The sequence below is a fragment of the Leptopilina heterotoma genome, unplaced genomic scaffold, assembly GCF_015476425.1.
Source record: "Leptopilina heterotoma isolate Lh14 unplaced genomic scaffold, ASM1547642v1 Lhet_70, whole genome shotgun sequence".
In the NCBI taxonomy this organism is placed as follows: domain Eukaryota; kingdom Metazoa; phylum Arthropoda; class Insecta; order Hymenoptera; family Figitidae; genus Leptopilina; species Leptopilina heterotoma.
Genome location: NW_025111162.1, coordinates 795,929 through 808,335, shown reverse-complemented (window position 1 = coordinate 808,335; position 12,407 = coordinate 795,929).

Here is a 12,407-nt window from a genome sequence, read left to right as displayed (position 1 = left end):
TTTAACATTCATAATTATTATAAAAAACTAGTAATTTTACTTATCTGTTTCTATGAAACAAATTTTACAGTACGCAATGTTTAATTTTTGAAAAAATTATAAATTAAACTTTATCTATCGCAAGATGCTTATTCCGCATAGTTTATCTGTAAATACATTGTCTTTTGAAAGAAATTATATGAACAACAAACGATTCTTTGTACTGAAATTCAAAAGAAAAAATGATGCTTTTGTCTTGAGACCTGTTCTTGTATATATTTCTCGACTCAAATTTGTAATTTCCATATTTATGACTTTACATAACGCGAAAGTGCTTCTTTCAACTTTTTTCGAATGCATAAATTATAAAACACTTTGAGTTTTGTACAATGTTTTACTGATTGTTAAGTAAACAGAAAGGTATGTTAACATATATAAAATTTTCACTTGCATGGATGAAAATTTATAAATTCTAAAATGAAAGACTAAAAAGGACAAATAACATCCGTGACAAAAATTGCGACATTAGAAAATACTTTTCAAAATTAAGAAGAAAGTTAATCTTAATTTATTAAATTCAAATTTAGGATATATAAAGTGTAAAAATTCGTTTTTGGAATAATACGATCGAATATACTTTATAGTATTTCTTACTTTTATTTTTATTAATTGTTTTATATTTTATTCACTCTTTTACCCTTTGTCAATTACTCTCGACTCAATTTTTATATATAAGCTTATTTTTTGCCAAATTTGGCTAATACAAGCGGAGGTTCGCACTACATAAATTAGTTGATATAATGAATTGAATTTTTATAAGTTAGACGATCATTCATAATTTTCATTAAAAGATTGATAAAAGACTTAATACGTGAGCATTCAAAAAAATCTAGAATAGGTAGACAAACATTATAGGGGAGACCGGGGTGTAATGGCTAAGTGGCGTAATGAATAATTGTAATTTATTTAAAAACCGTAAATCGAAATAATTTCGCTCGATAGACAAGTTATTGTACTTGGTATACTGCAAGTTTGTAGGAAGTTGCATTAATATTCATTTACTATTGTACCGTAGAGTGTTTTCAGGACCTTAATTTTTGTCAAATAAAATTGTTTATATTGTGGCCTCGGGTCCAAAATATTTAAAAAAGTTGTTAAAAATCAGCAATTATTACTTTATTTCATCGAATGCATTTTCACTGTGAACACAGCTCATCAGGACTACAAAAAAAATATAAAAAAGTTGTGTTAATAGAAAATACGAATTCAAGAGCAACATTGTGTGTGGATTAGACTTACCACATTGTTCAATGATACAAATTTATAAAAATTTTAAAAATTTAAATTAGAAAAGTTTTTTTAAGGCCAACATAACCTCAAAGTCGAGACCTGTCAAAAAATGGAATAAAATTTGTTTGGATTTACTGGATTCTTGTTTGAACAAAATCCATTGAGACTTCCTTCATTCCAGAATAAATAAAAATCCAACAGAACATTCCAATTGATAAATAAACATAAAAATAATAAACAAAATAAATAACACATGTCCTCATCATTACAAAGGACAGTGATACAATTTCAAAAAAACATAAAATATACAATAGTAAAGTCTATGACACAACACAAACTTAAGAAGAAAAAATATAAAGATTGATTCACAGTGACAGAAATTCCTTCAAATAATATGAAGGTTATTTCATAGATGTATATGTATGCACCGGAATTATTGTCCTTTAGTGTTCGAAATTCTATCACATGTTCCAATAATGTCAAAATAAATTATTGATAGATTGTCAATATCAGTTCGAAAATTTACGGAATTTGAGTCCTTTGCGAAGTAATACATTTCTAAAAAATTTCTGTTTCTATAAGAACTTTCGACATCTAAGATTTTAACGCTGGTTTGGTCGAAGCAAAATGTATGTTTTAAATTCGTAGAGTGTTTACATAACGCTGTGTTGGTTTTTTTTGCGTAGTTGTGAATGTTTATGAGCAGAAACTCTTTTTCTTAGTTCTTGTATTGTCTGGCCAATATATATGCCGTTACAATCATTACAACTTAATTTATATATAACGTTGGTCTTCTCGAATTTTGGAATTCTGTCCTTAGAGGATGGAAGTAAATTGTTATGAAGTTTCATAAGGGTTGAAAAGACTATTGAGATATTTAATTTTTTACATAGGTTTTTGGTTGGTTTGAGAACATCAGGAACATATGGAATTACTATAGTGCGTAAAGGTTCGATCAATTTTCTGTCAAAATTTATAAAGTTATTATTATTATTTTTTAAAGTCAAAAATTGTATTCTTTGATCGATATTCCTTTTTATGAAATTATAAGGGTAGTTGTTTTGTTTTAATTTTTCAAAAATAAAATTTAAATTTTCAGCATGGAAATGTGGTTCCGATTAATAAAATCAGACATATGAATGTTCCAGACACACATATACTATCATATCTTTGGACGCTGTTGCCATGTTTTCGAATATAGATCCTACTTTGGTCCTTAAATTGCTTGAGGTTAGGTGGAATGTGATTAAAGAGCACACAGATCTGAATTTTAATCAATTTTATGATGGAGTCAGTCTGTGTGTGAATAATGCATATTTTCAGTATGATCACGAGTATTATAGACAAAAGTTCGGCACTCCAATGGGTTCTCCGATTTCATCATTCTTAGCAGAATTGGTGATGCAACATATTCAAGAGGAAATTTTAAATGACAAATCCTTGGATGTCATTTTCTACTTCAGATATGTTGATGATACCATTGTTTGTGTCAGGGAGGGACATATTCGGAGACTGGTAGATGCTTTTAACGAGAAAGGTGGTTCCTTAAAATTTACAGTAGAGTATTCAAAAAATAAAGAAATCAATTTTTTAGATTTAAAATTGATTTTTAAAAAAGGTTTTATTGAGACAAATTGGTACCCAAAACCATATTCCTCGGGTAGATATTTAAATTTTTGGTCTAACCATCATATTAATATTAAAAAGGGAATCATATTTTCTTTAGTGGATAAAACTATTTTACTATCGAAACCACATTTCCATGCTGAAAATTTTAATTTTATTTTTGAAAAATTAAAACAAAACAACTACCCTTATAATTTCATAAAAAGGAATGTCGATCAAAGAATACAATTTTTGACTTTGAAAAATAATAATAATAACTTTATAAATCTTGACAGAAAATTGATCGAACCTTCACGCACTATAGTAATTCCATATGTTCCTGATGTTCTCAAACCAACCATAAACCTATGTAAAAAATTAAATATCTCAATAGTCTTTTCAACCCTTATGAAACTTCATAACAATTTACTTCCATCCTCTAAGGACAGAATTCCAAAATTCGAGAAGACCAACGTTACATATAAATTAAGTTGTAATGATTGTAACGGCATATATATTGGCCAGACAATACAAGAACTAAGAAAAAGAGTTTCTGCTCATAAACATTCACAACTACGCAAAAAAACCAACACAGCGTTATGTAAACACTCTAGGAATTTAAAACATACATTTTGCTTCGACCAAACCAGCGTTAAAATCTTAGATGTCGAAGGTTCTTATAGAAACAGAAATTTTTTAGAAATGTATTACATCGCAAAGGAGTCAAATTCCGTAAATTTTCGAACTGATATTCACAATCTATCAATAATGTATTTTGACATTATTGGAACATGTGATAGAATTTCGAACACTAAAGGACAATAATTCCGGTGCATACATATACATCTATGAAATAACCTTCATATTATTTGAAGAAATTTCTGTCACTGTGAATCAATCTTTATATTTTTTTCTTCTTAAGTTTGTGTTGTGTCATAGACTTTACTATTGTATATTTTATGTTTTTTTGAAATTGTATCACTGTCCTTTGTCCCTTTATGATGAGGACATGTGTTATTTATTTTGTTTATTATTTTTATGTTTATTTATCAATTGGAATGTTCTGTTGGATTTTTATTTATTCTGGAATGAAGGAAGTCTCAATGGATCTTGTTCAAACAAGAATCCAGTAAATCCAAACAAATTTTATTCCATTTTTTGACAGGTCTCGACTTTGAGGTTATGTTGGCCTTAAAAAAACTTTTCTAATTTAAATTTTTAAAATTTTTATAAATTTGTATCATTGAACAATGTGGTAAGTCTAATCCACACACAATGTTGCTCTTGAATTCGTATTTTCTATTTACACAACTTTTTTATATTTTTTCTGTAGTTCTGATGAGCTGTGTTCACAGTGAAAATGCATTCGATGAAATAAAGTAATAATTGCTGATTTTTAACAACTTTTTTTAAATATTTGGGACCCAAGGCCACAATATAAACAATTTTATTTTACTATTGTACGAAATATAGTAGAAAAACTATTTTTGACATACGAAAATAGCTTTTCAAAATATTTTCGTTCTAATTTTTTCAAAAATAGCTTTAAAAAAACTAAAATCAAGTGTTGAACTTGAAACATTTGTTTTTAAGGGCCAATTAAAGATTTTTGATTCACACTTACTGTATTGATAAAAAATTACAAAATATTTGCCAAGTATCCCTGGGGCATAATGGCTAGTTTTTCCCGGGGCGTGTTGGTGAATGCAATACTCTATGTATAAAGAGCAACCTACCATATCGGCGAAGTGTAGGTTCGTTTTCGCGGTTACTTGTCACTTAGTTTAAGTATATTTTGGTGTTTTTGTCAAAATTTTTAAGTTTTGGTCTAAAATTTACAAGTAGTTTAGATTTCAAGCTACGATTATAATAAGAAATTACAAAAAAATGGAGAGAGTGACAATATCACAGGATGTTATCGAAAAAGCGATAGGAGAAGTATTGCTAAATATAAATAGCATTCACGAAATACACAGGAACCTTAATTTACAATATACAATAAGATTGGAAACTGTCACTACGCCCCGGGAGTTATATATATATGTATATATATATTATGGGTGTTTACGAGATTCTCGCCCTAGGGCGCCCAAAGGCGACCAAGGGTTCTCAAAGTCACTTTTATTATTCTTTATTTATATGAAAACAAACGATAATAAAAGTGACTTTGAGAACCTTTGGTCGCCTCGAAGCGCCCTAGGGCGAGCATCTCGTTAACACCCTATATATATCGTAGGCAAATAGAAAAATCCGTCGTTTAGCTTAATTCCTAGGCTTTAAGCCTAGGAATTTTTTTTTAGGAATTTTTTGTGGCCACACTTTAAAATAATTAATAACAAATCTTTTTCCACATAAAATATATATATTTCAAGAAAATTTTCTGAAAATATAGTCCATAAATATAAAGAAATATGCGAATGATAGAACATTTGCGTGAGCTCCTTAAATAAAAATGGTTTCGCGGTGATCACGCTATCTCTTGACTGGATCATCTAAAATCAAATCGCAAAGAAGAAATCGTTAGGTAATGATATAATGCGGTACATGAACGAAGGGATTTGAAAAATTGTGATTTTTCGCAAAATGGCGGATGTTGAAAGTCAAAAATTGTTTTTTGACCAAAATTTTACTCACATTTTCAGCTATAAAAAAATTATTGTAAAAAAAAATACTTCGTTCAAGTACCCGGCCAATTATATAACAAATAAGTGGTAAAAATTTCAAACCGATCGGTAAAGCCGTTCTCAAGTTCTCAAGTTCTCGTTTTTTTCACCGACTCCCAAAACATGGTTTTGAGAAAAACGAGTTGAAAGTTTTGAATCCCGCCGCCTGGCCACAGTAACGGCTGAGACGGCTCCATTCAAAATTCTATATCTCCATAAATAATAGTCCGATTTGTCTCAAATTTTCAGAGAATACTTTTGAAATGGTATACTTTTAAAAAATGCATTTAAAAAAATCGATTTTTTGTAAATCCGAAGTGTACGTAACCCCTTAAGCTAAATGCCTAAAGAGCGCCAGGCGAATAGAGAAGTTGATCTCGATTGATGAATAATAAACATTGTAATGAAATTCCAATTGATAATATTATATTACAGGTTTTTTGAGTTGAAAATCGTTTCTTAATTTCTGTTTATATTCTTTGTTTTCAAATATTCTTAGTTGAAACTACCTTAAAAAAATTTAATATTATAGAATATTCCAAATTATATTTAGTCTCTCTTTGTTTTACACGAGTGCCAGATTACTTTTATTTAAAATGGAAAGTCTTTCTATAAATAGAGATGAGTTTGAGAAAAAATGTAAAGAGACAATTAAAAAAACGGGAAATAATCGGTGTATGTGGAGTCGTAGTCACCTAGAAAAAATTTAATCTATTTTAATGAATGCGAAAAATGGATTAAAGAAAGATGCAGCTCACTACCATTACTTAAGAAAATATAAAATTCTGCATACTGGGAATGAATCACATATTTTGTGAAACAAAAAATGATCTGATCAATTTAATATATGTGACCTGGACAGTGAAAAGGGACCTTACGTGCGAAAACAAGTTTTCGAGAAAACAGCAGTTAAAGTTTAACTTAGAAAAACTCTTGTAACTTTTTTAAATATTAATATTTTTTAATCAATTTAGGCTTATTTTCTTTACCGTGGATCACAGTATCAAAATAAAAAACATACAAGTAATGGAAAATTTTTTTTAATAATTGTTTATATAAATTAATAACATCAAAAAATGAAAAAAAAAAAATAGATTAAATTTTTTTCATTCATTCTCTAAACTTTGCTAAAATGTTACTATTATTAGTAGAAGTGTAAATATTAATTTTTTTTGAATTTGATAAAATATTTTTTGAGTTATGAAGTTTCAAAATTTTGATTTTTTTGAAAATATCTTTTTTTCAATTTAATATATTGATAAGTAAAATTAATTAAATTTAAAGTATGAATAGTGATTTTTAAAGGGGTTTTCACGGGCTGTAAGCTGGTGATGAAAAAAAGTTGTTTTCTTTCAATTTGACCTTGAAATTCAAGGTCAAATTCTTAATTTCAATATATCTCAAAATCGATGTTTTTTATTTTTTTCAAACCTATCCCAATCGAAAACTTACCTTTTTTCCTATGAGCCATGTAAAAATCAGAGTGGGACCATTGAAATTTTTGAAGAAATTAATTATAAATCATCATTTTCTATGTAAAATAATGATAAATTATTATTTGCCTCAAAAATTTCCATGGTCCCACTCTGATTTTTACATGGCTCATAGGAAAAAAGGTAAGCTTTCGATTGGAATAGGTTAGAAAAAAATAAAAAACATCGATTTTGAGATATATTGAAATTAAGAATTTGACCTTTAATTTCAAGGTCAAATTAAAAGAAAACACCTTTTTTCATCACCAGCTTATAGGCGTTAAAAACCCCTTTAAAAATCACTATTCATACTTTAAATTTGATTAATTTTACTTATCAATATATTAAATTGAAAAAAATATATTTTCAAAAAAATCAAAATTTTGAAACTTCATAACTCAAAAAATATTTTATCAAATTCAAAAAAAATTTATATTTACACTTCTACTTATAATAGTAACATTTTAGCAAAGTTTAGAGAAAATTCATTTTTTGACCTGGACAGTTGAGGAATTTTGCCCCATATACGCTCGGGGCGTATTCTGGTACTCTGCATTGCTCCAGGAAAACCATATCAGCAAAAAAGTAAGAATCATATCGGGACGTTTGTAGTTTTAAAAGAAAGCTAATATACCAGAGTAACTTTTTTGGGAGATAAACATTTAATTAGAACAAAAATGTCCGAGTAAAACAACAAAGAGTAAAAAGTTACCCATTACGCCCTAGTCTCCCATACCGATCAAAAGTAAAGGCTGCTTAATAAGTTAGAAAATTCATTTCGAGCTAGTTCAACTCAAAGTAGACAATTTGATTCATCGCGTGTTATTAAGATACCTCGAATAGATTTGCCAAAATTCTCAGGTGATTATCTTGATTGGCAAAATTATCATGATCTTTTCCAGTTAATAATTTACTCAGATCTCGAATTGTCTGACGTTCAAAAAATGCACTACCTTAAATCAAGTTTAGAGGGTGAAGCGGCTCAATTAATAAAACATATGGGTATTACTGCTGCACAAGTTTCAAGTACTTGGGAGATACTTTCTAATCGTTATAATAGTCCAAGAGCACATTATTAACGCACATTTGAATTAATTTTTATATTTTACAACTGCAAAAAAAATTGGCTAAACTTTCTCTAATCGAGTGGGAAAAATATTTAAGTAATTAAAATGATTTTCCTAAATAGGTATAAGGAATTAGGTACTTTCTTAACAACTAGAATTAGAACTTTAGAAGCATTAGAATCCTCAAACAATACACAAAAATTTGATTTACAAAAAAAAGTTCTGTTAGTTTGACAAATAAAGGTCACGTGCTACAAAAATGTTTAATATTGCTTCCTCAAATTCAAAGTGTATGTGTGATAATAATCACTATCTATATCAATGTGATATTTTTAAAAACTCTTCCGTAGCCAGTAGAAAACAATTTGTGAAAGAAAATAAGCTTTGTTTCAATTGTTTTTGAACGAGTCATAATGCACGAAACTGCACTTGGAAAATGACTTGTAAAGTTTGCAAATTAAAACATAATACTTTACTACATGATTCATTGTTAAAAGTGAATCAAAATGTCCAACGACAAAAATTAAGTAATAATGTATTGCCTGAATCCTCTAGTTAACATGATTCCTCCTCCTTAAATAAATGTTTGTTCGGATACATGATCAAAATCAAGTAAGGATGCAGCATGTGCGATGTAATCCAATTCTATTAGTTACAGCTCGAATTTTGTTAATTGGTAAAGAGGGTAGAAAAATTAAAGCACGTGCCTTACTGGATCAGGGATCAGAAATCACTTTTGTTTCTGAACATTTAGTACAAACTCTTCAACAAATGTTTTAACTATAAACAATGTTCAAATAGGAACTGCGAAATCAAGTGTAAATTTATCGATCGGTTCACTTTATAATAAAAAATACCCATATCAGCATTAGTTTTTGCACAGTTAAACAGTTATAAACCTCCTCGTGTAACAGATAAAACATCATAGCATCATTTACAAAATTTACCCCTAGCGGACCCAAACCCGCTAATCAAAAAATAGATATACTAATCGGAGCGGCTCTCTTCTACTATTAATAATAATATTATTATTTGAAAACAGGTCCTTTAGGTACGACGACAGGTCAAAGTACTGAGGGAGAAAGGAATAAATAGGTACTCAAATTATTTTATTAACATAAATAATAGGTTTATTCAAAAATAAGTTATTGTCGATGCATGGTGGGAAAAACGTCTTTTCCAATCGAAAGACCAAGCTGTACTGTCTTTACAGAAAATAGTCAAAAACCCTCTTTGGGTTGTACCACACTTTCAATTATGGTGGGAGGCGAATGAGATGTTTTTCGCAAAGTTTGTATAATTTTTGAAGGCTTAATTTTTGCCTTTTTACCTAGGTTATTCAATTGTAACCCGGATGATAATCCGGGTACCGCAATTAGTAGGGACGTACCGATGTACAGTAATAAAATACTATAAACTTAATCCCTAAAACATGTGCTGAAAAGTAATTAAAGTAAAAGTGTTTCGGAGAAACTAATTTAGAAATATATCCTTGAAAATAAAAAATTCTAAATATTTGAAAGCCTTAATCCTGAAATAACATCTCAGTTTGCTACAGTGCCTTTTTTTTACTTAGGGATTTTTGGGAAATCTGCATACAGATACCTTGGAATCCGCACTCCAAGGTTATGTGGGGTTAGTAAAATAAAAAATAAAACAATATAAAATAATAAGCTTAACAAGCTGGCGACCTACTACCAGCCTCGACCCACTAAAACCCGTAACCCTTATTTTGGAGCCCTTTACCCACCCTCGGAACTGTCTTAATACTTTAGCCTTCGAGGGCTCCTTGCCCTGCGGATCTTCTGCGTCAGTAGTTAAAATTAAAAATAATTCCATGTCAACGCGGAATATACAGCACAATAACAGAATAAAGAACCAAATTGTAAAATATAAAATTGTGACAAGTCAAAAGATAAACTTGTAAACGGACATAAAAACAAAAATAAATTAAATAAACATGGCTGTTTCTATTTCAATTCATGCAGGGCGAATAGGTTGAAAATTCTAAATCAAGTTTAATATGATTTTTCTTGTTTTTAGGACAAATAAAGAGATAAGTATTTTTTGGTTTGGCGAAAAAAAATTTTTTCGCAGAGTTATGAGTATTTGAAAATTTTAAGGCACATAGTGATTTTAGAGTTAAACAGCTGAAAAATTATTTTTAAATCTTTCTAGTTTTTACAAAAATCAATATTTTTCAATTCTGTTTCTTGATTTTAGTAGTGTTTTTGATACTCTTTCTTTACAAACTTGAAAATTTGAAAAATTTTGAAAATTAACAAAATGGCGGCCATTTTTTAAAAAATCAAAAAAGTCAATTTTCTCAAAAACATCATTTTTTAATTTTCTGCAAATTTTTGTGTGGTTTCTAGATGGAAAAATAAACTTTTTCCAAAAGGTCTCATGTTCGCTAAAACTTTTTGGAAGTCGCTATAATTTTTTTTAGAAAATAAAAAAACTCATTATTTTGAGTAATGTGTCGACATATATATTTTTCATGTATACAAGGGTGTTCATCTTTTTTAATAGTGCTTTTGACACTTTTTTTTCAAATTTGCAAATTTCAAAAATTAACAAAATGGCGGCCATTTTTCAAAAAAATATAAGATCTCAATTTTCTCCAAAACATTATTTTTTATTTTTCTGAAAATTTTTTTGGGGTTTCTAGATAAAAAAATAACCCTTTCAAAAAAGGTGACTTTTTCTTAGTAAAGTTAATCTTTAATATTTTATTTATTAATAAATATTACAATAAACATAGTTATTTTTAATAATTTTTAAAAATGGCTGCCATTTAGTTAATTTTTGAAATTTTTCAACTTTACTAAGAAAAGTCACCTTTTTTGAAAGGGTTATTTTTTTATCTAGAAACCACAAAAAAATTTTCAGAAAAAAAGAAAATAAAGTTTTGGAGAAAATTGAGATCTTATATTTTTTGAAAAACGGCCGCCATTTTGTTTAATTTTGTTAATTTTCAATTTTGAAAAGAAAAAGTGTCAAAAGCACTATTAAAAAGATGAACACCCTTGTATACATGAAAAATATATATGTAGACGTCCACATGAAAAAGGCCCATTTTGTTGGTCATTTTCAAAAGTAATCCGTATTTTAAAAATGGAGGTGTGGACAAATTTAAAACCTTTTGATTTTTCATCTTTAAGGTGTCCTGGACTGTAAACAATTCTTATCTGAATAACTTTCTAGAAGTACCAGAGATATTGATGTTAGAGTCTTTTTTTTGTAATTGTCGAAATGAAAATTTGGATATTGCGTCAATTTTTTTATAATAGAGACTGTCCAAATTTTTTAAATAAGTTTAATATCCATTCTTTTTCTTCAAATGACACAATAAAATTGTACCTAATCATTAATCTTGTAAAAAATGTTTTTTTAATAAAAAAAACTGTCCTTTTTAGAAAAGTGACTATATTGTCGATTTTTCGTATTTTCAAAATTAAGAGGGGGGGATGGTTTTAAAAATTAAAAACCTGTTGGTTTTTTATCTTCAAAGTGCCCTGAATTGGAAACAATTCTTATCTGAATAACTTCCAAGAAGAAACAGATATACAACAATTAGTTTGTATCGCAATCTTTAATTCCGTTTTTCTCGAAATGAGGTTTTTGGCGTCGTGAACTTTGAAATTCCGTAACTCAGCAAATTTTTAACCAAAAAAGTTCTAAAACCAATAAAAAATTTTCCAAATTTTGCCAGGAATACGCCCATATAGATAACTCCAATAGTGCCAAAATGGGCCCTTTTCATGTGGACGTCCACACATGTCGACACATTTCTCAAAATAATGAGTTTTTTTATTTTCTGAAAAAAATTATAGCGACTTCCAAAAAGTTTTAGCGAACATGAGACCTTTTGGAAAAAGTTCCTTGTTCCATTTAGAAACCACACAAAAATTTGCAGAAAATTAAAAAATGATATTTTTGAGAAAATTGACTTTTTTGATTTTTTAAAAAATGGCCGCCATTTTGTTAATTTTCAAAAATTTTCAAATTTTCAACTTTGTAAAGAAAAACACTACTAAAATCAAGAAACAGAATTGAAAAATATTGATTTTTGTAAAAACTAAAAAGATTTAAAAATAATTTTTCAGCTGTTTAGCTCTAAAATCACTATGTGCCTTAAAATTTTCAAATACTCATAACTCTGCGAAAAAAATTTTTTTCGCCAAACCAAAAAATACTTATCTCTTTATTTGTCCTAAAAAACAAGAAAAATCATATTAAACTTGATTTAGAATTTTCAACCTATTCGCCCTGCATGAATTGAAATAGAAACAGCCACATATATATGAAGGTCAAAAGACAAAATTGTA